This window comes from Mustela nivalis (genome assembly GCF_964662115.1).
Source record: "Mustela nivalis genome assembly, chromosome: 3".
NCBI classification, from domain to species: domain Eukaryota; kingdom Metazoa; phylum Chordata; class Mammalia; order Carnivora; family Mustelidae; genus Mustela; species Mustela nivalis.
This window is the reverse complement of record NC_139022.1, coordinates 73,388,504-73,411,429: the sequence shown is the minus strand read 5'-3', so window position 1 is coordinate 73,411,429 and position 22,926 is coordinate 73,388,504. Positions and strand designations below refer to the sequence as shown.

Here is a 22,926-nt window from a genome sequence, read left to right as displayed (position 1 = left end):
AATTGGCATGTGTTAGTAGTCCTGAGGTGCAGAACTGTAGTGCTGTTTTCCCTTTTCATGGTAAATATATAAGTGCTTTTTTTTTCCCCAGAAATATTTTTAGATCTTTGAAGAGTTCCCACTTCTAGTAAGATTGAACTCTTTGAATGCAATATATATTGATAAATATTCATTAAAAAATTTTAGTGTGACTAATTCACACAATATGATTATTTTGGGGGAATACTCATCCTATTCTGTCAACTAGCATCAACACTGAGAGTTTTTCAACATAACCATATGCTGTACATTCCTTGCTATTTACTATCTTATATCACTTGAAATTGTGATTTTTAGAGTTGTTCAGTATGAGTTGTTAATCCTATATATTAAATAAAATGAACCAGCTGAAAAACATTACAGAAATTATAAAATTATTTTCATATTTATATACTTTGTTAGATTCAGGTAAAATACTGAGTGTAAACAAGAAGATTATAAAATTACTTTCTATAAATATATAAGGGCACAATACATATCTAAATGAAATCTCACAATGTTCAGGCTTTATTAGGCACTCAGTTTAAATTTTTAATGAGGTCATCCTTTATAATACAACATAATAGCCACGGAAGAATTTTTCATTTAAAATTCTTTAAATTTCAGGAGCTCTTATTAATTCTTGCAACATCCTTAAAGAGGGAATATAATAGAAGTCTATTTATAGCACTCTGTTGGCATGACATTAAGTCAATTATGGCCAGGTGGACTAGTGGGATTATTTTAACAAATTAATTAATCCATTCATTACTTATTTGGCTAAACTGAGTCAATGTCCCAGTCTTACTGAAATTAGCAACCGGTTAATAAAAATCAATGAACAAAATGCTCATATTAGATTATTTAATTAATATTATAATGCTTGTCATGTCTTCACTTGTTTCAGCCCATTTCTCCCCAATTTTGCTTTACCTTTTTCTAGCTGTTCTGTTTCTCAACTCTGTAGCTTCTCTTTCTCGAAAACAAACTAGTTTTAAGAGATACTGAAAATAGCATCTGAACAAGGGCACTATGAATGAAAACTTTGTCCAAGAATTAAGGCTCCAACCCTGAGGAAAGGTGGCCAGGGGGAGCCAAAGCCATGATACAACCGAATGAAGATTATGCTGGAAACCAAGAGAGGGAATCAAACACAGTGGTATACCATACAGGCCTCATTACCAGAACTGCATTATGAAGTTCTTGTTGTTCTTGTCAGAAACAATACTAACTTAATTTTGAGCTCTTTCTTAAGTGATCCTTAACTAGAAAAAACATTAGTACCTGTGGCTAGAAGAGCTGAACATATAGAAAAGAACAAAATGCCCCCACCTCTAAGATTTGGTAGGAAGAAATTCAAGATGTTTATTGAAGTTAGATGATGATGAGTCCAGAATTTATTCTTTAGAATACCATTAGCAGACTTCATTCTATAGAATATGCAAAAGAGACCTTATCAGGTACTCTGTAGGGGGTTCCATATTCAAATAAGTTTGTAAATGGCTGTATACCATAGCTTCCACATTCCCATGTGCTCCAGCCTATAGAACGTGGAGATTTATATTTTGAAAGCTCCGAGAAACCCATAGTAAATAATTCATTTGACTTTGTAATCACTTTTCAAATGTACTTAAGCATAGCATCCTCATGCAATTTGCCTCTCCCCGTCCCCAAAAAGGCTTAGTAACAGTCCAAAGGATAATATTCTGCAAGACCCTTGTTTAGAATATGAACTCTCAAAATTGTCAAATGTCAATGATTTTAGAAATATAAGCACTTTTAAGTCATAATTATAGAATGTTAGGTGTTGAACGTATCTCAAGAAAAAAAAAATAGTGTGTATAAGTGACCTCACAGGAAAAGAAAATGGGTGCATATATGGAACCTTCCTCTGCCACTCCCCACAATCCTACTACTTAGGAAGCTTCCTGCTCGTCCAACATATGGCCCTGCTGGGAACAGTAGGATCATTTTCTAAGAGAATTCCAGTGATTAGCACACATTGGTATATCCCAAAAGGGACAGTTCCACATAATCTCAATGGCAGGATAAAACTATTAAAATAATTTGAGCCAAAAATATGGGTGTAGTCTTTCAGTACTTTGTATGGTCTTTGTTTCTGCATGCTAAGAAGTGAAAATATATAGGTTCACACATCTCGTGCAAAGCTCAGATAAGATTTAATTTTCTATGTGATGAGTATCTTTTGAAAGTAAAGACTTCTAACATATTGTTCCAAACAACCTTAAAAAATTATTAAAGTATAACTTTTTATAGATGTTGTTCCTTGAATTGTAGTGAAGAAATTTTAATTGTGTGTTCTGAATCAATCTGTAAGTGGTCCCATTAAGTAATTGTGGACTAATATTTTAGATTAGAGGTAGGTGGCAAAACCATACACAACGAACACACACACCCTCTTCAGATTAAGTTTATGGTTTAATTAACCAAGGTAACACAATCTTATCAAAGTCCACAGAGCTACAAGGACCAGGAAAAAATGGAGTGTATTTTAGCGCAGTATTTGCTCAGCTCCTTGAGTGGGAATAGATATTACACAGCCACCACTGAGACAGTTCCTGGACTCAGGAAAGCTCAATTCTTTCCTTTTTAACACTAGACGCTTACAATGTCATCCTGGAAGAAATTGCACAATCCATATACTTTTGTTTAGAGGAATGGTTAACATACATCAGACTTCCCTGCCTACAAAAGCAAAGCTATCATGTCTTTCAAAGCTTTTCAGGATTTTAGAGTACCCAGTTCTCCACATAACCCAGTCACAATCAAACAGAGTTTTAAATAAAATATTTACTAATTAATAAGATACTTCTTTTGGTGGAGTTTTGAAGAAACATATTTGTTTGCCTTCTGATACATTTCTTGCAATTTTCTATCATCAGTGTTATAGTTTATTTAAAAAAAAAAAAAGGCAGTAGAACCTAATAGTGGGAGTGAAAGAGCCCAATGTTGATCCATTTATTTATTTTTTTATTTATGAGAAAACCTTTTTTTTAGAGTATTTTTAAGTTCACAGCAAAATTGAACAGAAAGTACAGAATTCCTCTGTATCCCTGGTCCCCATACTTGTCCAACCTCTTCTCCTATCAACATCCCCCAACAGAGTGGTACATTTGTTACAATTGATAAACTTACATTGATATACCATTATCACTCGAAGTCCATAGTTTGCATGAAGGTTAATTTTTGCTATTATACATTCTACAGATTTGGACATATATATCATGACAAATACACACTATTATAGTACTGTACAGAGAAGTTTCACTATCCTAAAAATCCGATTTGCTCCATTAGTTCATCCCTTCCCATAGTTTTTGCTTTTCCAGAGTGTTACATATTTGGAATCATTCAGCATGTAGCTCTTTCAGACTGGCTCCTTTCACTTATAATAATATGCATTCAAGTTTCCTACATGTCTTTTCATGGCTTGATAGCTGATTTCTTTCTAGCACTGAATAATAAATGATTGTTTGGATATACCAGTTTTTTCACTTACCTACTAAAAGGAATCCATTTATTTTTTAGTAATACCATGGTACTACATGTTTATAGATCTCTTCGTCTACACTTCATTTGCAATTTCTGTTGTTAAAAACAACATTTCTGGGCGCCTGGGTGGCTCAGTGGGTTAAGCCACTGCTTTCGGCTCAGGTCATGATCTCAGGGTCCTGGGATCGAGCCCCACATCAGGCTCTTCGCTCAGCGGGGAGCCTGCTTCCTCCTCTCTCTCTGCCTGCTTATGATCTCTCTCTGTCAAATAAATAAATAAAATCTTTTTAAAAAAATTTTCTGTTTTTAAATTTATACATTATAAACATTTTCCATATAGTAAGTACATTGCTTCCATATCATCTTATATTTATAATTTCCATTGTATAAATGTACCATAATTTCTTTAATCAATTCCCATACTAAACATTTAGGCCTTATCCATGTTTGTATTATTTCTAAGAGTGCTATATATACTTATACATAAATTTGCACATATGACTGGTTATTTTTTTAGAATGAATTCCCAAAAGTGGAGTTACAATGTCAGAGAGCATATCTACTTGTTAGTCCTTTCTTCTGTTTTGCCAGAATTCCTCCAGAAGGCTATAGCAATCTGTACTCTCACAAGCAGTGTTTGCCTTTTGTTCTGTTGTTTTCTAGTTCATTTTGATCATTGCCAGATCATTTTAATTATTTAATCAATGAATATCTCATCACTTAATTTTTATATTTAACCATTAGAGAAGGTCTAGTGTTTTCCTGGTATTTGTTGACTCTTGGCATTTTATCTTTCGTTTACTCTCTGTCCGTATCCTCAGCTGATTTTCAGTGAAGATCTTTGTCTCCTATTGTTTTGTAAGAGTTTTATATATCTAAAAATATTAGTCTTTGTTTTTCCCAGCTCATCATTTGCTCTTTAATTTTTGTTAGTGACTTTTTTTAAATTTATGTAAGTTATTAGATCAATTGATCAATGATAATGATAATATTTAATATTGATTGACTATTTATTATGTCCTACATGCTGTACTAAGTTTTCATATGCAGTATCTCATTTAACTATACCCATTTCATAGATCAGGAGGCTCAGATCTAGAGAGATTAGATAACTTGCCCAAAGACAAGTGGTATATTGTTGGTTTTGAATCTAGGATCATCTTTTTCCAAAGCAAGTTCTTTTAAGCTACTTTGTTATACTGCTCAAAAATAAAATAATAATTAATGTATGTTTGATTATAGGTTATAAGTTAAGTATTAAGTACTTCAGTTCCATTAGCTTATTTAACTCTCACCACAACTCTGAATTAAGGCTCTCTTTATAACCATGTTTATTAAAAGCTAAATAAAGATGAGTTTCAATGAGGTTTAGCTGCTTGTTCAAATTTTCTACATTTACACAGTAGAACTGTTAAGCTCTGTGAGTTCAGGGATTGGGTTAATAATACCTCCTGCCTACCTTTCAACATGAGTATCAGGGTCAGATGAGATCATGTGTATGAAAATTCTATCTAGGTTGGATACTCTAGGAATATGATGCATTGTTATTTTTAAAGCATTATTATCCCTGGGTTTTCAGCTAACTCCTGAAAGTGTGATCCTGAGAAGGAAACTGTCTATGCATTTTTCTGACATGGAGTGTTTCCTTTTCTCATAACTCTTACAGAATTGAGGATTGTCCATAGCTTTCTGTGTGTTAACTTGGCAAAATTTCCTACTTCCTTGAGCAATCAATAAGATAATATTGGAGGAAAATAATACAATTGGAAGACCATGTTTTAAAAAGTTGATTAATTTGATATAATATGTATATATGCTTTTTATTCTATTACATCTTACATTTTTAATCATTTAGGATTTAATTTCTAACTTACTCAAGTACTTACACATTTTTTGTTACAATTCAATCATTTTTGTCTGCCATTTTAAAATATGGTAGTTGGCCATCTTACTTTTTCTGAAAGGATCTGCTTTCATGTTTATAACTTAATTCTTAAAAGTTCATAAGTTATTGCTATGTTTCTTGTATAAACAGTGTATTTGAAATTTGTGTGCATGTTTAATTTTTCTGAAGAATATAATTTATCAGATTCAAATTTCTAATTCTTAAAGATTTTTGGTAACTGAACTTTAAAAGTTCTTTAGTGTCGAATTAGGGACGTAAAATGAATGTGCAATTGCTATATATTTACTTTGGTCATTGTGAGCAAACCTCATTTTTTATACAACTTTAATTTTATCATAATGTTTATCTTAGTTGCAAAAGTAAACACAGTGGTGGTTTTAAAGCAAGATAGGTTTTTATTAGCTTCACTCTGTGTTTACCTAACTGTTCAGGCTGCGGCTCTCACTTCCCTTGCTGCATGTTTTGATTAATGGCCCCCTGGACTTGTTCCAGAATATACTGATTATGGTCAGTGTACTTCAAAGATGATTTATTAATTGTGTTTGCAGCTCAAAATAATTAAGTAAAGATTGATCATAGGTATTATTATAGATTTGCCAATAAGATCAGCAGTTATATTATTCCCTGAGTGGATTTCTTACACTATACAGAAAGAACAAAATATTAATATTAAAAATATATATTCAGTATTAACCACAACTTTATGGCCTTTTAATTTAAAGCATGATGATTAAATGTATTAGAGATTTAGTCTTATAAGTACATGTATTTTAAGTTCTGTTTTAACATAATTCCAAAATAATATGTTTCAGTGAAGATTACATAGATGTTTAAATGAAGTATTTCCTTGTTTATAACTCACCCTGGGAACAACCTTTCCTACAATTCCCTCAGGCTGTTACATGCGTTTAGATTTCAAATTACTGACAGACTTGAATTTCTGTTTAAAATAATTTTTTAGTAGAAAACTGTTATAATCTCCTGTGTTATATGTAAAGGGAATTTATCATATATTTACATATATTATATTCCTATTTGAAAGCTTTTTTTACATCAAATTTCTCTAGATTTGGCATGATCATAGTTATTGTGTCAGGCATTTGAAGTGTTCTATCACAAAGAATAATGTGTAAATATTCATTATACTGGTCAGAGGAGTTATTAATCAAAAGAAATGACTCCCTGCTCATAATTTATAGTTCAATATTGAAAGAAAAATATGTACATTTATTTTTCAATTATTTGGTATATTATATTCAAAATATACATTTTAGCAGTGAAATTCTAGAACTTAAGTCATGTACTGTGATATGTAACTAAATGTTAAATAGCTATTTGGTTTGTATTAAGACAACATGAAATGAAATAAAATGTTTTTTCCCACAATGGAACTGAAAGTTAATCCATATTCTAAGCTTTTGTGAAAGTCCAAAATAGTTATGTCAAAACAAGAAGATATAAACCTCACAAGTAAATAAGATGTTAGCGAATAGAGTGAAAAAATAAAGTATAAGAATAAAAAAAGAACAAAACCTAAGTAAGTTAAAAATATAATCCATAAGCATTATTCAGTGATTTTTGCTTGCTTTTGTAAATCATTACTAAAGAACAAAGAGCACAGAAATGCTTTATTTAAGCAACATTATTTTAAAATATTTTTAGTAAAATTTGAGGATATATATATACTTTGCTTAGTTGAAGATTGTATACAATAATTTCATTTCTGAACAATTTCTAAAAATAATTTCTCTAGATAAAACTTAGGCATGTTATTTTTTAAAATATTATTTTTGTGATGAAAGAGGATAAATTATAAGTGTGTTGAATAAAGCAGTGTTATCATTATCAGCATTACTGAGTGCTTTATCCTGCATACACCATTTCTTGAAATTCAGAATGAAGAGGTTGCAGGCTGTGTCTTCAATGATCTTTTTATATGATGTAAAGTAATGAAGGAAGATTAATCAGTAGCACACATTTGTCTTTTTCTTTTGGCTTCATTATATGTCCTGACAAACTGTCTTTAATATGTATATGACTAAAATGTGCCAGATTTCATAATAGGTATAAGAAATATGAAATTTTAGAGGAGGGAGAGTTAGTATTCCATTCACGACTATAAAATAAGGAGATGTGAAGACTGACTAGAAGATGTTACTCAGTTTGGCTTTGTAGAGGAATAGATGTTTCTAGGCACATAAACTGAAGAAGGATAAGGCAGAGACTAATATCAAATCCAGCCTCCTGATGGCCCTTCTCTTTTTAGTAATAGAACCCCCTTCCAACACCCTGTGCACCAAGTTTTAACAGATTGGATGGCTGCCAAACTAGAGGTTAAATTTCTCAATTTCACTGGTAGCAGAGTATGGCCATGTGACAATGAGATATGACAGAAATAATACATATATAATTTGGGGATCTTGCCCTTAAAATGAGCGGTATACATTCCTCCATTTTCCTGTTTGAGTCCATTTTCAACCTCGCATGTTAGGAAGATATCTTTGAAGATGCCAGAGAAACAAGAAAGGAAGAATCATAGTCCCTGGAGAGTCTCATGGAGCAGGGCAGCATATCCACTGGGGGACCACCCAGCTACCTCTACACTATTATGGGAGAGAAAAATAAAAGTCTAGCTTGAATGAGCCAGAAACTTGAGATATCCCCTGCCTAAAAGAAAGGGCTTTCATGTCAGAGGAACAGAATACAGTAAGTAGATGCATGGAGGAAGAGTCTAGAACATAGGGACCATTGACTGTATCATGAGGTGCATAGACATGTTGAATGAAGCTGGTAAAGTAGATGGATCTCAGATCAGAAAGGAACTTGAATGCTAAGCTGATTTATTGGACTTCTTTTATGAACGCAGTTAGGAACTCTTAAAAGTTCTGAGACAAACAATGGCATAATGAACAGTGCTTTAGGATAATTTCCCTGGAAATCATGTATTTGATGGAGGGAATGTTTACAGACTGTCAGTGAAGATAGGAGGATATTGCGGTAGTCCAGGAAGAGTTAGTCTGAAGAAGGATAGTAATTTTAAGTGTGAGTGTGATTGGAAAGAAAAGGAAAGGAATAGATGAATTGAGAAACACTTAAGATTGCTGTCTTCTTATTACCAAAGACCTTGGAAACCTTATCTGTATTGAAAGCTATTTGTTAAACTTGGTCTTTATCAAAGTAAGTCATCTGTCTTTAGAAATCAACCTACCACAAAAGCTGGATAAACAGAACTTGGTGGTCATGGGCATTGACTTCTGAAAAGACTGGGAAAGTTTCCTTTGCAGTATATACTCAAGTATATAGGTATATAGTACCTTAATATTATTTCAGTTGTTTAATTTTTTAAACTTAGTTTAGCATATAGGTAAGCATGTTAATCAGTAAGTTATCTTCAAATCATACTTTAAGAAAGGTTGTCACTCTGGGGGGTGTATGTACTACAGCCTCTGAAAACCTTTCTTGATAAAGGGGTTTTTGTTAGCGCCAGTCACAGGAAATACTCCTTTTTGGACAAGTGTCATGTATTTTCATTTCAATCTGAAATTATGGGTTTCTCTTGCTTAGAGATATATGATATTCTTATGGACTACAGAAAAAAAAAACACACACACACACTTTTTTTTGCCTTACAATTTTTGTGGATTTAGTGCTGATTTTAGAGAGTATTTTGCCTAGGGCCTAGATATATGACTTCCTAGAAATTTCCAGACTGTAGAGGATAGGTTATATTCGTGAGTGAATTTGACAAATTAATGAAGTTAAGAGCTAATGTTGTAAAACTGAACTGGCCTATATATCCCTATTTCAAGGAAACCAAGAGAATAATAATTATTTATTGAAGCTTAGTTTTGGTTAAACAATAAATGGTGCCATATAAGGCATAAAAACTGGGAAAGAGAACATTTCATTTGTTCTTAACTGTTATATGTTCAAGTAAGACAAATGAAGATCTCAATATTTTTAATAATGATAAGATGTGTTATGTTTTTATTTTGTGCACTGTTTTAGGTAATTATTACATTAGTATTAGAATGGAATCTATTATCTAATAAAAATATACAGCCACATAAACATCACATAAATGTTTTGTGGGACAAAAGGCTTACAGTATAAATGGAAGGAAGCCCATTTCACCTGATAATGTCCATCCACTGGCCCTAGATGTGCCTTTTGTATCATATCAGATAAATTGTCTACATTAAAGTAACTCATATAGAGTGGAGTCATGTTATAAGTGCAAAAAAACTTAACACATATTCAGCATACACTCTCCAGCCTCTTCTTTGACCCTAAAGAGGGTCTGGTGAGAAAGTAGGAAAGAGAACAATTTAAATAGTTCTAGACATTCTTTTCAGGCATATGCCTGGGACTGAGTATCAATTGGGAAACATATCTCCTTTCCCGCATCTGAGTTTCTATTATCCTTCCATAACTTGAACAGCACATATAAAAAGAAACCTTTTTCATGTAACATGGCCACTAAACAAGGGCAACTACTTCTTTATTTTCTGTCACTGGATGGAAAACAAATAGCCACTTATCAAAATAGGTGGAAAACTCTTGAGTGCTGGCTGATTGAAGTTGGGTATATCATACTGGAATAACAGTTTCCCAAGGATTTTTCAAGATACTGTGATTATCACATTAAGTCCTACAGTTAGAACCTAAGCCCCAAATAAAATAGAACCTCATTTAATATGGATGGAAGCCATTGCATCCTCTAAAGTTTTTGCTTCTGTGATCTAAAGCACCTAAATGTGTCAACATTTCCCAAGTAAAACATGCTTTTCATTTGGTTAATCTCTTGGTTGGAGTTGCCTTTCATTGAATGCATATAGTTTTCTAGTGTTCCATTGAAGTTGTGTTCCCAGAGCCTGCTTATATCTCAGATGTGGTGTCATCTTTACAGAAAATCATGGGACACCATACTTGTGTTAATGTGGGATGTTCCCCAGCTGTTACACCTTTCCTTCCTGAAACATCACTATTTTTTTTTTAAACCTACCTTAAAAAGAAGAGTATAGTGGTCCCAAATTTCTCAAACTCCAATCATGCCCAGGCTGTGTGATTTGGGTTAAGTTACTTATCCACTCTGGGTCTCAATATTCTAACTTCTAAAATGGAAACCATAATAGCCACCTCATTAAAGTTTTTTTAAAAGATTTTATTTATTTATTTCACAGAGATCACAAGTAGGCAGAGAGGCAGGCAGAGAGGGGGTGGGAAGCAGGCCCCCTGCTGAGCAGAGAGCCCGATACGGGGCTCGATCCCAAGACCCTGAGATCATGACCTGAGCCAAAGGCAAAGGATTTAATCCATTGAGCCACCCAGGCGCCCCAAAAATTAATGAGATGATAAATAAAATGTGCCAAGCGAGTGAGAAATGCTAAGTATTAGTTGCTGCGGCAGCTCTTGTTCATTTAATTTTTCCCTTCCACTTAAATTTAGTGTCCAGCTAAATTTAAATGCAGATTGTCTTCCAAGTCAGTTACTTGTGGCAAAAATTATACTATCAAAGGGTGTATATTTAATTATGTTTAGTAACTTAAAATCAGATAATGCTCATCATTGGAAATTCCTGTGCTTTTGGCTTGAGAAAGTAGGTGAGTGGTACAGTTTTCAGACAAGGAATGGACTAAAAAAGAAGCAGGCTTGCAGAGCAGAAAATTGAAAAGCTTTGTTTTGGCTAGATTATATGTAAAATACTTAACAGACATCAAAGCAGATATATCAAGATATATGAGTCTGGAGTTCCTGGGAGAAGTGAGGTCTAGAAATAAAGATTTAAGAGTCCTAAATGTTTAGGATGTATGATTATGATTTTGAATTGAGAACAGTCAGCATGGTGGGTGTTTCTCTTCAACAAGGCTTGTGTAGAGCCTTTAAACAACAAATACAGTAAAGGTAAAGAAGATACTGTCATAGTGCTAGAGTTCCATGCTTTATTCTTCAATAGATTATAACAGCTGTAGGAAAATGAGTTCAGTTCATTTCTAATTATCTATCTTATGGATTATACATGGATTTAATAGTTAGGTGATTCTTTTCTGGGCTCTTAACACATCTGAACAATTTTATTTGCTGTTCTTGACAACTTCAGTATTAGATCAATGTTTTAAATTATATGTGGTATTGGGGAAAAGTTCCAAAGCACACTTTAAATGGGACTATTTTCTTCCTGTATGATCATTGAATCAAAAGAATTTGTTGGGAGCGTTTTAAGTCATATATTCCAACTTTATAGTACAGGCAAGTAGAAAAAAACAGATACATGAAACCATAATAGAGCAATTATTTGGTTGACTGTGATAGTCATTAGTTCTGTTCACCAAATATTTCCAGCGCTCTGCCTTCTGGGCACATGGTAAAATTGCACTTCAGTAACTGTAGTTGAACGAGGCCTTAAGATTAGGTCTTACCAGCAAGTTTTGATTAAAAATGTCATGTGTAATTTCCGAACCAGAGAATTTTCTTTCCTTCTGCCATTAGTGATTGGCAGTATTGGTAGCTGCCCTGTCATCCTAGGTCTTGGAATGAGGGCAGCACAGAATGGAGCCCCTAGGCCACTCCTGAGGGACCTATGAGAAAATTTGAATGAGACATAAATGCATGAATGAGAAATTAAAGCTTTGTGGTTTTTTTTTTTTTAAGATTTATTTATTTATTTGACAGACAGAGATCACAAGTAGGCAGAGAGGCAGGCAGAGAGAAAGAGAGGGAAGCAGGCTCCCCACGGAGCAGAGAGCCCGATGTAGGGCTCGATCCCAGGATTCTGGGATCATGACCTGAGCCACCCAGGCGCCCCTAAAGCTTTGTTGTTTTTAAGTCACTGAGATGTTGGGGTACTTGCTACTACAGTATAGGTTAGGTTTAACCTGAGTGGTGGAACGCAGAGACGTGTCCAAATACAGCATATTCTTAGCACCATCACAGTACTATGTAAAAACTAAAGAATCACAGACAACATTAGTTCAAAGTTCAGTACCAATGCCCTGAAGTGAATATCTGTAGCTTTACTGTAAACAGGGGGTCAGAATAAGCCGCTGCTTAGCTATGTTTTTACAAAGTTAAAAATATAAAACGTATTTCCAAATGTTACAGTTGGGAAGTTTCATTTTCTCTGAATATCAATATAATTGTATAATATAGAAGTTTTAGGGGAAACTAACTTCTTCAGTGATTTTATGAACATATTAATATCTTTTGTAATAAAGAAAAGTAGCATTTTCAGATTTTTCTCAGGCAGGTAGGAGGAATTGAGTTTATTATTCAAAGAGCTATTTAACAAATGGTCTTTTATAAGCTCATCTTGTGCCAGTCAGACAAATGGAGTCCAGCTCGCACTTAGAAGGTTAAGAGAGAAAACACTCACAGATTTGACATCACTTCACCCCACCTAATGACTTCACTTTCCGTTTGACTTGCTTTTTGTTATTTATTGAACTAAAAAATGTACTATCCAAATTAAAGCTGTAGTCTTTGCTTCCACCAAGTATGCTGAGATTAACCACAATTCGGATGATCCCAAAACTCATAAATTGAGTAAGTTTTAGTCATAGAATTTTTAAGGTGGAAATTGAGTAAGATAGTCCTTTCTGTTCCTTTACCAAATAATTAATGATATCTTTATCCAGTGTTTAGTTGTAAACTGACATAGAATGTTAGCCAAATGAAGCATGGTAGGGATTCATTGTCAGTGTCTATGCCCAGTGTCTGTCTCCTCATGATTTCTCTATATATCGCCTCTTCTGGGCTTTATTTTAGTGTAACATTTGCTTACACTACACAAATAGCATCTAGGGAAGAAATTCTGGTGTTTCAAGCTATTTTTTGCAAAACATCTCCCCTATACCTTATTAATGGCAAACTAACTTGTATTCCACTTAAAAAGGTATCTTACAGTACTGGTAAAGGTGTAGCAATATCAAGTAAGGAGGTAGGAGACCTGGGTCCAAGTTTCAACTGTGTTATTTATTAAACTGTATGCTTTGTTTAACATCTTTCAAATCTGTTTCCTCCTCTCTATGTCCCTGTCCCTGCCTTGGTTTAAGACCTTGTTACCTAGCTCCCTTCCAGACTTCACACAGCTGCCAGAGTGACCCTTCTAAGATGTTAATCACTTCAAGGGTTTTAATGAGTCCCTACAGTTTTCAGGATACAGTCCAAACCCCTCAGCATGTTACACAGAGCTTTTTTTTTTTTTTTTTTTTACACAAAACAAGCTGCCCCTTGCCTAACTCTGGCCCTGAGGTTGTAAACTGGCAGGCTGTTAGCAGAATTCAGCTCATGTGTGTGTTTGGTCTGGTTTGTGCCATGTTTTCTTAAACATTTGGTATGAATGTTAGTTTAAAAAATTGAGAGATTTCTGGCTTCTCTTGAAATTTGAAGATTACTCTCTCACGTGTTGGCAATTGGCTATGCCGACTATTCTCTTTAGAGAGGATGTTCGATCTTTAACTCACCACAGTCCTCTCCCATTGACATTTCACCCCTTTATGTAACTTGTGGGTATTTGAGTTGGCCTCTCCTTCTGGCCTCTGCTCCAACCAGTCTTTAATGTTCATTCTTTATAGCACTCAATTATATACCAAGTTCTTTCAACATTTTATGCTTGCTCTTGCCTAGATTGTCCTCCTGTCCTTACGTTTCTTTACTCACTCAAAGAACTCAGTAACTCACTGTTACTTTACTCACTGACCCATTCCCTTCCTTCAGGGTACAGTATAGTTGTTGTCCTCTTCAGAAAAACCAAACCTGCCCTTCTGATGTACCCGCACCATCTTATTCTGTCACGTTGTAGAGTATTTGATTTGTTTGTCTGAATCCCTGATGAGGTAGTAAAGTCCTTGGGAGCATAGGCAAATGTCTAATTTGTTTTTAAGTCCCAGTTTGGGCTCAGAGGAGCCCCTGTCAGCCTCAGTGTCATCATTTATAAATCATTTATAAGTGAACATAAGGATCACCTTCAGGGGTTCTTCTTGTTTGAAAGTCTGCTGTCTCTTGTTCGTTTTGGGGAATCTGGGGTCAGAGGCTGCTTTGAACAGTTTACCAGAGCTCAGATACGTACTAAAAAGACTCAAGGGAATTAAGGCATTTGGTGTCCTAAAGCGCTAAATAACAAAGGTATTTCCCTCCAAAAGGACCACATGCTTTGGTTAGTCATTCCTACATAGAAGCTGACTGTGTAACAGATCATTGTCCAAAGGCAGCCGAAAGCTAATCTGTTAGGCATCTGATGACATTTAACAGAAAGGAATTATTGGTGCTTCAAAGAGGGCATCTATTTAACCTAAACAGCAACCTATTTAGCATGATGAGGAAGAGAAAAGAAAGATGAGGAAACATGTTAGACAGAAATTAAATCTGATTCAAATGCTACAGTTGGGGTTAGTTGCCATGAAAAAAGCGGAATAGAAGATGAATACCTCCGGCCAGTGGCAAATGGTTTGGGGGAGATGATGATCAAAGTCAGTTCTCATGATAATGAAGGCCTTAAAACTGTTTGACCCAGAAATTCTGTCTTTAGGAATTTGTCCAAAAACAAAACAAAACAAAACGTAGTACCTAGTGATCAGAATGTTATCTATAATAATAGCAACAGTAAGAAAGGAAGCATTTTAAATGTCCAGTGTTGGGAAATTATTTAAGTCAGTGGTTTTATTTTTTCTTTAAAAGATTTTATTTATTTGAGAGAGAGAGAGTGGGTGGGAGGAGAAAGAGAGAATGCACAGGAGCCAGGGGAGGGGGATGGGTAGGCAAACAGACTCCTCCCTGAGCAAGGGGCCTGACTTGGTGCCAGATCCCAGGACTCTGGGATCATGACCTGAGCTGAAAGCCCAGGCTTAACCAGTTGAGCCACCCAGTACTTCTTAGAGTACAGTGTTCCACAGGACTGTGTTGATAACCATGTCAGGAAAACCTGGCCTTTCATTTTCACTTCAACTAGAGTAGTTTCACTTTTATTGTATATATTAAGGTTACATGTGAAACTTTCTTTAAAAATTATGCTCATAATAGTAAAAATTTGAAAACCATTGAATTCAATAAATTACAGTAATTCATGCAACAATAGATAAGGAAATGTGTGTTAACAGTTCAGGTTATCTTTGGGTAGTGACTAGTTTGTTTTTTTTTCTTACTTGGATTGGTCTCTGTTTTCCACATTGTCTACAGATAACATGTAATTATTTCTGTACCGAACAAAAATGGCTCTTGAAAAAAAAAATTAGTTGACAGCAATAAATAGTCCACAAGTCACTGAAAATTTCCCAACTTACTATTTTTGGCATTCAAATCATAGGTTTTGTAAACCTACTACCGTTTGGGATTTTTTTCCATGAAATATCATAGGTTGTTGAAAACATTGAAGGTACAGCCCAGCCCCCTCATTTTATATTTGAAGAAATTACAATCCGAAATATTTCAATATACAGAAGCTAGAGCTGGGAGCCTGTGATCTTCTGATGCCGTGTGCTTTTACCCAATTTATAAATAATCACAATTTTCATTTCTTTCATTTTTGTCCACTTTGTTGGAGCATTTAACATTGTGTTATTTCTTGCTTTTTTCCCTATGAGTGAAAACCAATTTCTTTTTTTTGAAGTGCCAGTGGTCAAAACTTTTCTATTTAGAAAAATTAGCACAAACTAGAACATTAAAACTTCCTAAAACTGTCAAATGACTCATTGTTCTGATTTATACAATTAGAATTTCCTGATCTACTTTAGTCCTCTAATTCATTAAATGTGTATGTTCACTCAGATTTATAATTTGGTGTTAGACTAGATTGACCTTTAATAATTCTCAGAGTTTGCCTTCACTTTTGGCATCTGAAAGGTAGACATTAGATACATGTTCCATCTGCCCCACCTTCCTCCTCAGACATGAATATACTTGGGAAACTGTTTTACTTGTATTTTAGGATCTTAACTCATCTCTGAGTTATCTTGCTATGAGTACACTGACCCCCAACTGTAATGGCTTTGTGTGACATTTTTCTTTTTACATATATGTATATATATGTACATATATATATATATACATGGTTCTTTTTTGTTTTAATGCTGAGACATGAAAATTGGTAGCCATTTGAACTTAGAGACTCTGGACAAAGAGTCTGAGGTAATGTGTTTCAAATAAAGGAAAACGGAAAGTGTCAGAAACATCAGTCACTACCCCAAACCCCTTACCAACCTCCAGCCAAACAAAACAAAACAAAACAAAACAAAACAAAACGATAATTTATAATGAAAAGCAATCAGAATAAACACATGGAGGCCTTTATTTAAGGTGTTATTTGTTTTCAATGATCCTATTTGTGAAAAACTCTAGAAATGAGAGGATTTCTAGAGGATTCTTTTTTAACCATTTCCTTCAGGTATCTTGACATCTTAATTAAAATGCCAGCCATTCAGGCTTATATCATATAAGAATATTCCGCTTAAAAGAATTGCAGCTTAAGACTGAAGTCATTTTTATATAGTTTCTTACTAAAATAATTCCTCTGAAATTCACATGTAGTAGATTCGGGGTAAATTTTAAAATATTTTTAAATGTCTTGGTTTCAACTCTTTTCCAATTTAGTTATTCTAATTGTTTTAATACATTAGAGCTGCGATTCATTTACTCTGAGAATCAAGCACAGAAGTTCATGGATGTAAAAGTGAAATAAAGTTTGTAAACAGTCAGTTTAATAACATGGGCTTACATGCAAATACATTTGCATGTATCAAAGTGTTTCCGTTAAAACAGGTAGGAATGACTATGCCACTAGCTAAAAATTTTAATATGAAATATTCTTAAAACACTTCCTTATTAAAATTTAGGTAAAATACCTGTGGTATATACTTTGAGAATAGTAGTACTACCTCACTTTATTTTTCAGATAGTATTTTAAAAATATTTTATTTATATACAACACCATACAACTTTTAAAGCACACACACACATATTCATGTAGTTTTTATGCAAACCCTGTGAGAAAGGGAGATTTCCCATCAAAACCGAAGATAGTGAGGTGAGTAACATACCCAAAATTTCATGGCTATGCACAGGCCTAGAACCTCATGCATTATTTTATTTCCTAGTACCTGCCCAGCATTGCTTCCATGAACCTTTTAGCCCTTATAAATGAATATGTGTACCCCAGAATTTCTTACAGCTTAACAAAGGCAAGTTGCAAAATTGTACATGTATTATAATTATAATGTCAGTTACTAAAAAAAAAAAAAAAGGTCATAAAATAGTAGAAACTTTCTCCAGATACATGAAGGCTCTGAAAGTTACCTATGAACTATTAATGCTAACTGCCTCTGATATGGGTGAAGGGTACAACTGGCTTCGCGGTGTGGGCAGTGTAAGTATCTGAAAGATCTCAGCCTTATCGGAAGTACAGTCTAAATATGGTCATGTATGACTTGTGGAATTAAAAATAATTTTTTAGACGTTTCAAGAATGGGGACTCCTGGGTAGCTTAGTCGGTTAGGTGTCTGCCTTCAACTCAGGTCATGATCCCAGGTTCCTGGGATTGAGTCCAGCATTGGGCTCCCTTCTCAGCAGGGAACCCGCTTCTCCCTCTGCCTGCTGCTCCCCCTGCTTGTGCACTCTCACTCTCACTCTGGCAAGTAAATAAAAGATCTTAAAAAAAAAGTTTCAAGAATGTACAGTTGAATTCTGGAAGTTATCAGACTATAGCAAGAAGGAGAAGGGATGGAAAGAGAGGTAAATGGGTGGGGGGAGGGTCTCGTGTTTTGTGAATAAAAAAGGTCATTACACTATCTTTGGAATCTCTAGGTCATATTTTTCGTAGCTTGTTTTGACCTATTGGTTGACATAAACAAAGGAATTGAACGTAAGCATCTTTTTAGAATCATTCTGATTTGTTCATAGTTTTGGTAAGTACTTAGCAATCAAAAAAGAATTGGCTGTGATGCTATATTGTGCAACAAATAAATATCAATTGAAGAGGGGGTTGTTTCATCACAATAGCCTCGGTAAATTAAAAGTAATAAATTTAGTTGAAAACCACGGGTATGTTCTTGTAATTCTGTGCTGTATAATTTTTTTTTGGCGGGGGTTACCCATTGGTAATTCCTTTGGGCTTTTTCAGAGGGGCGGAGGCAAGGGCTGATTACCTCTGCTTTCACTCCACCCTCCTGGAATGTAGCATCTGATGTACAAACACTAAAAAACATGACTTTTCACAGGAGCTTGTTATTCCTTTCTTTAGTTTGAACCAGAAGTGGGATTAGTCTAAGATACCCCTGCCCTTGGCATGTGTTCCTTTAGAAAAGCCAGACGATCCAGCCCTTAATTCCTGGTTAGTAAGATAATGTCCATCACTGGGTGAGGCTCTAGAGATGGAATAATTTGCCACACCACATCTCTGACTGAAATCTAAATGTGACTCTTGGGAGCAGTAGACTGTGAATTGGTCTGTCTGTGTGACTTTCAGTTTCCTTTCTCATCTAATCAGCTTTCTGTCTGAAATGTCTGAAGAAGCTCCCTGATACTAGTTCTTCTTTGACCTCTCTGACTCACACATTTGCTGTCTGACAACTTGTCGCCTTTATTCTCTATCCAAAGCAACCAGCAGTGGTCCTCACCTTCCCTTAGTGGCTCTTGGAAGTGATTCTTTAAGATGCACCTTTTATGATACGGGGACCATCTCCATTTGTGATGACAAGAGCAATGACAGCAATAATAACAGTGGCCACCATTTATTTGGTACCCGCTATGTTGCTACCATTGCTCTACATAAATTCTCTCTACTCTTTGCTATAGTCTTTACCCTTTCTTCTCTCTACTCTTTATTACAGTCTTCCAAGGTAGGTCTTATTATTCCCACTTGACACATGACCCATGAAGAAACTGACGTACATGGAGCTTTCCGAGAAGATTCATGACAAAGTAAGGACTTAGTCCCCGTCTACATCATATGCTCCAAAGAATCTAACCAAATAGCAAATCTGACTCTACAGTGGTCACAGTGAGGTTTCAGTGGACATGTATGGCTGTCAAAATCAGTTCTGCACAGGATTGCAGCTCCTTGTTCATTTTGAGGTTGCCTCTCAATTAAATAGTTGAATTATTGAAAGATAGTTGCTCTTCTTTTTCTTGGCATTTTGTTGTTTTCAGAATTCTATTAAATGCTCTTTTCCAGATATTTATACTAATCTGTTAAAGCTACTTAATTGTTCTATCTTAGAAATGGTTCAGAAAAGTTTACCACTGGCTTCTGTTCATCAAGAACTAAAACAATGTCAGTATATAGACCCTGGTTTGGAAAAGTAGAATGGGGTTTATTCAGTCAAAATCATATCTTGGCTAAATAACAGTTAAGGATATAGGCTTTAGAATCATACGCTGTACTACCTCTAGACATTTTGACCTTAGACAAATTACTTCATATCACTACACTTCATTTTTTTCTTCTTTTAAAGGATATAATGAGAGGTCTTAGCTGATAGTGCTTTTTGGTTGTTTGTTTCATCTTGTTTTAGTGATGAATGAGACAACACACATAAAATATAGCCTGGTGTGTATATCCATTGGTAATAAATGTTTCTTTTTATTATTAATGTAATTTGTATTTGAAAATAACTACTTCATGGGTGCCTGGGTGGCTCAGTTGGTTAAGTGGCTGCCTTCGGCTCAGGGCATGATCTCAGTGTCCTGGGATCAAATCCCAAATCAGGCTCCCTGTTTGCCTGGAAGCCTACTTCGCCCCCTGCTTGTGTGCTCTCTCTTTCTCTCCTTGTCAAATAAATTGATTTTAAAAATCTTAATAAAAAAAAAACACAAAAAAAAAACAAAAAATAAACAAAAAGAAAAGAGCTACTTTAAATTGTAGTTATATAATATAGTAACAATACACTTGACACTGTAAAATGTATCAATTTAGGTCATAAAACATTTAAGGTTTGGGTGAAAGTTTTTCATTCTTAGCTAGATTTCAGATGCATACTGATGTGTTGTATCTTGAAGCCGGTATAAAAAAATTTCCTTAAAAATTTCTTAATTGGTAGTAAAAATAGAACAAAGGACAGGATTCATTGTTTCTAACTTTCATCATGTGAAATGTATTTATTCAATTGCCGCTTAGATCAGATGAGAAAAAAAGGTTATTTAACATCATTATTCTGGTAACATGCACCATCTCTTTGGTCCTGAATGCAAAAGACCTGGGTATTATGTCCATGTCAGTAGGAAGCTTAAGGCAGAAAAGAACAGAGAGGTGGGTGTCAGTCAGGGTTCTCCAGAGAAAAGAACCAATAATGTGTGTGTGTGTGTGTGTGTACATATACTTACACATATACATATGCATAAGGTTTATTTTTAGGAATTGGTTGATATACTTCTGGGGACTGCCAAATCTGAAATATGTATAGCAAGCAGGCTAGAAACTCAGATAAGAGTTCATGCTGCAGTCTTGAGGCAGAAGTCTTCTCTGGGAAACTAGTTTTTGCTCTGAGGTCTTCCACTGATTGGATAAGGCCTACCAATGTTATCAAGGACACTCTCCTTTACTGAGAGTCAACTGGTTGAAAATAGTAATCCATACCTTCACAGCAACTCCTAGATCAGTGTTGATTGTATAACAGGGTGCTCTGGCCTAATCAGCTGACACATAAAACTACAACCACAGGCTAGGAACAGAGAATACCTGAGAATTTTCAGATGGGGAAGAGTATTGAGAGAGGTGTACAATAGAGGGTTGCCAAAATAATGCATATAACTGAAGATGACCACCTAAAATCATTGAAGATGAGGTGAAAATTGTGGGACAGATAGAATATGAAAAGAGGTAGAGATAACAGTGCTTGGTCACCAGTTGGACTGATAATGTAATCAGCGATAAAATCCTGTTATCAATAATTTATTAAGCATCTGCATTCTAGTTTGGCTTGTGTAAAATTTTACCATCTTCATTGGCATATACTATGTTACATATGTAGGATTTTTTCGTTATGCTGCCATGGAGTAATTAGGCAGCTTTGTGGTGACTCTTCCCCACCCCCATTCTCCTGCCCTTTTTTTTATCCCACCTTTTCACAGTTCTAGTCAAAATATTCTTAGACAGGAGATTGGAAAAGAAGGGCATACATATTGAAAAGATCTGTCAGTAGAATTGGTACTCTGTCCCTTTTTAAGGTTTCAGGAATAATCTGGAGAAAAAGAGAAAATTTTTCAGTATAAAATCATTTGCGAAGGTTTATCCATCTGCAAAGAAATCTGTTTGGAAACAATTTACAACCCATGATCTTAGGGCATCAAGGGAAAGACAGCATATCTCTCTTGTTTCTTTCAAGATTTTTTCTTTGAATATGTCAAGCCTAGGTATACGTTGTTTGTTTCTTTCTTTAGGTGTTTATATGGCTTGGTGTGCTATGACTTTCCTGGATATGTGGCTTGGTGACTATCATTAATTTTTGAAAATTCTCAGACAGTATTGTTTCAGATATTTCTTCTACTCTGTTTCCTTTTCTTTCTCCTTCCAGTATTCCAACTACACATGTATTATACATTATGAAATTGTCTCAAGGTTCATGGGCATTTTGTTCAGTTTTTCATTCTTTTAGTCCTTTGCATTTCAGTGTAGATAGTTTCTATTGACCTATTCTCAAACTCACTGATTTTTTTCAATGGCTGTGTCCACTCTCTTGATGAGCCCATCCAATGGATTGTCCATTTCCATTATAGTGCTTTTGGAAATGGTCTACTTTTTCCAATAAAAAGTAACATATTCATCATAATTCATCAGAATTGTTTTAGCATTTTCATCATAATTGTTTCAAATTCCCTATATAATGACTCCAACACCTATTCCATATCCAAGTCCGATTCTGACACTTGCTTTTACTCTTAAGATTGTTTTTCTTTTTTTTTTTTTAAGATTTTATTTATTTATTTAACAGAGAGAGAGAGAGAGATCACAAGTAGGCAGAGGCAGGTGGTGGGGGTACGGAGCGGAAAGCCCGTTGCGGGGCTCCATTCCAGGACCCTGAGATCATGACCAGAACCGAAGGCAGAGGCTTAACCCAGTGAGCCACCCAGGTACCTCTACCATTAAGATTGTTTTTTTCTTACTGTCTGAGATGCCTTATAATTTATGATTGAAAGCTGACATTTTTGTATTGAGTAATAGGAACTAAAGCTGAAAGGTTATCAATGTGAGGATTTACATTAATATGACTAGGAGTTGTGGTATGTTAAATGTTTACTATAGCTCTGGGTGTCAGGAGCTTCAGATTCCTCTGGTGTTTTTATTTTTGTCTCTTCTCTTAATCTTTAGGCTTCTCTGAGTATTTCTTGTCAGAGTCTACTTCTTCCACCTCTTTCCTTTATAACTCTCCACTGTTGTTTTACCAAAGTTTTGGGGTGCCTGGTTGGCTCAGTCAGTTAAGTGTCTCCCTTCAGCTCAGGTTATGATCTTGGAGTACTGGAATTGAGCCCCACATCTGGTCTCTGCTTAGTCGGGGGCATGCCTG

At 35.0% G+C, this 22,926-nt stretch overlaps 1 protein-coding gene across 13 annotated transcripts in view; it reads left to right on the top strand.

Annotated features, from left to right (window-relative positions):
- Positions 1–22,926, top strand: part of XRCC4 (X-ray repair cross complementing 4) — a 336,879-nt gene that overhangs the window by 170,705 nt on the left and 143,248 nt on the right. The gene's annotated exons all lie outside the window — the stretch shown is intronic.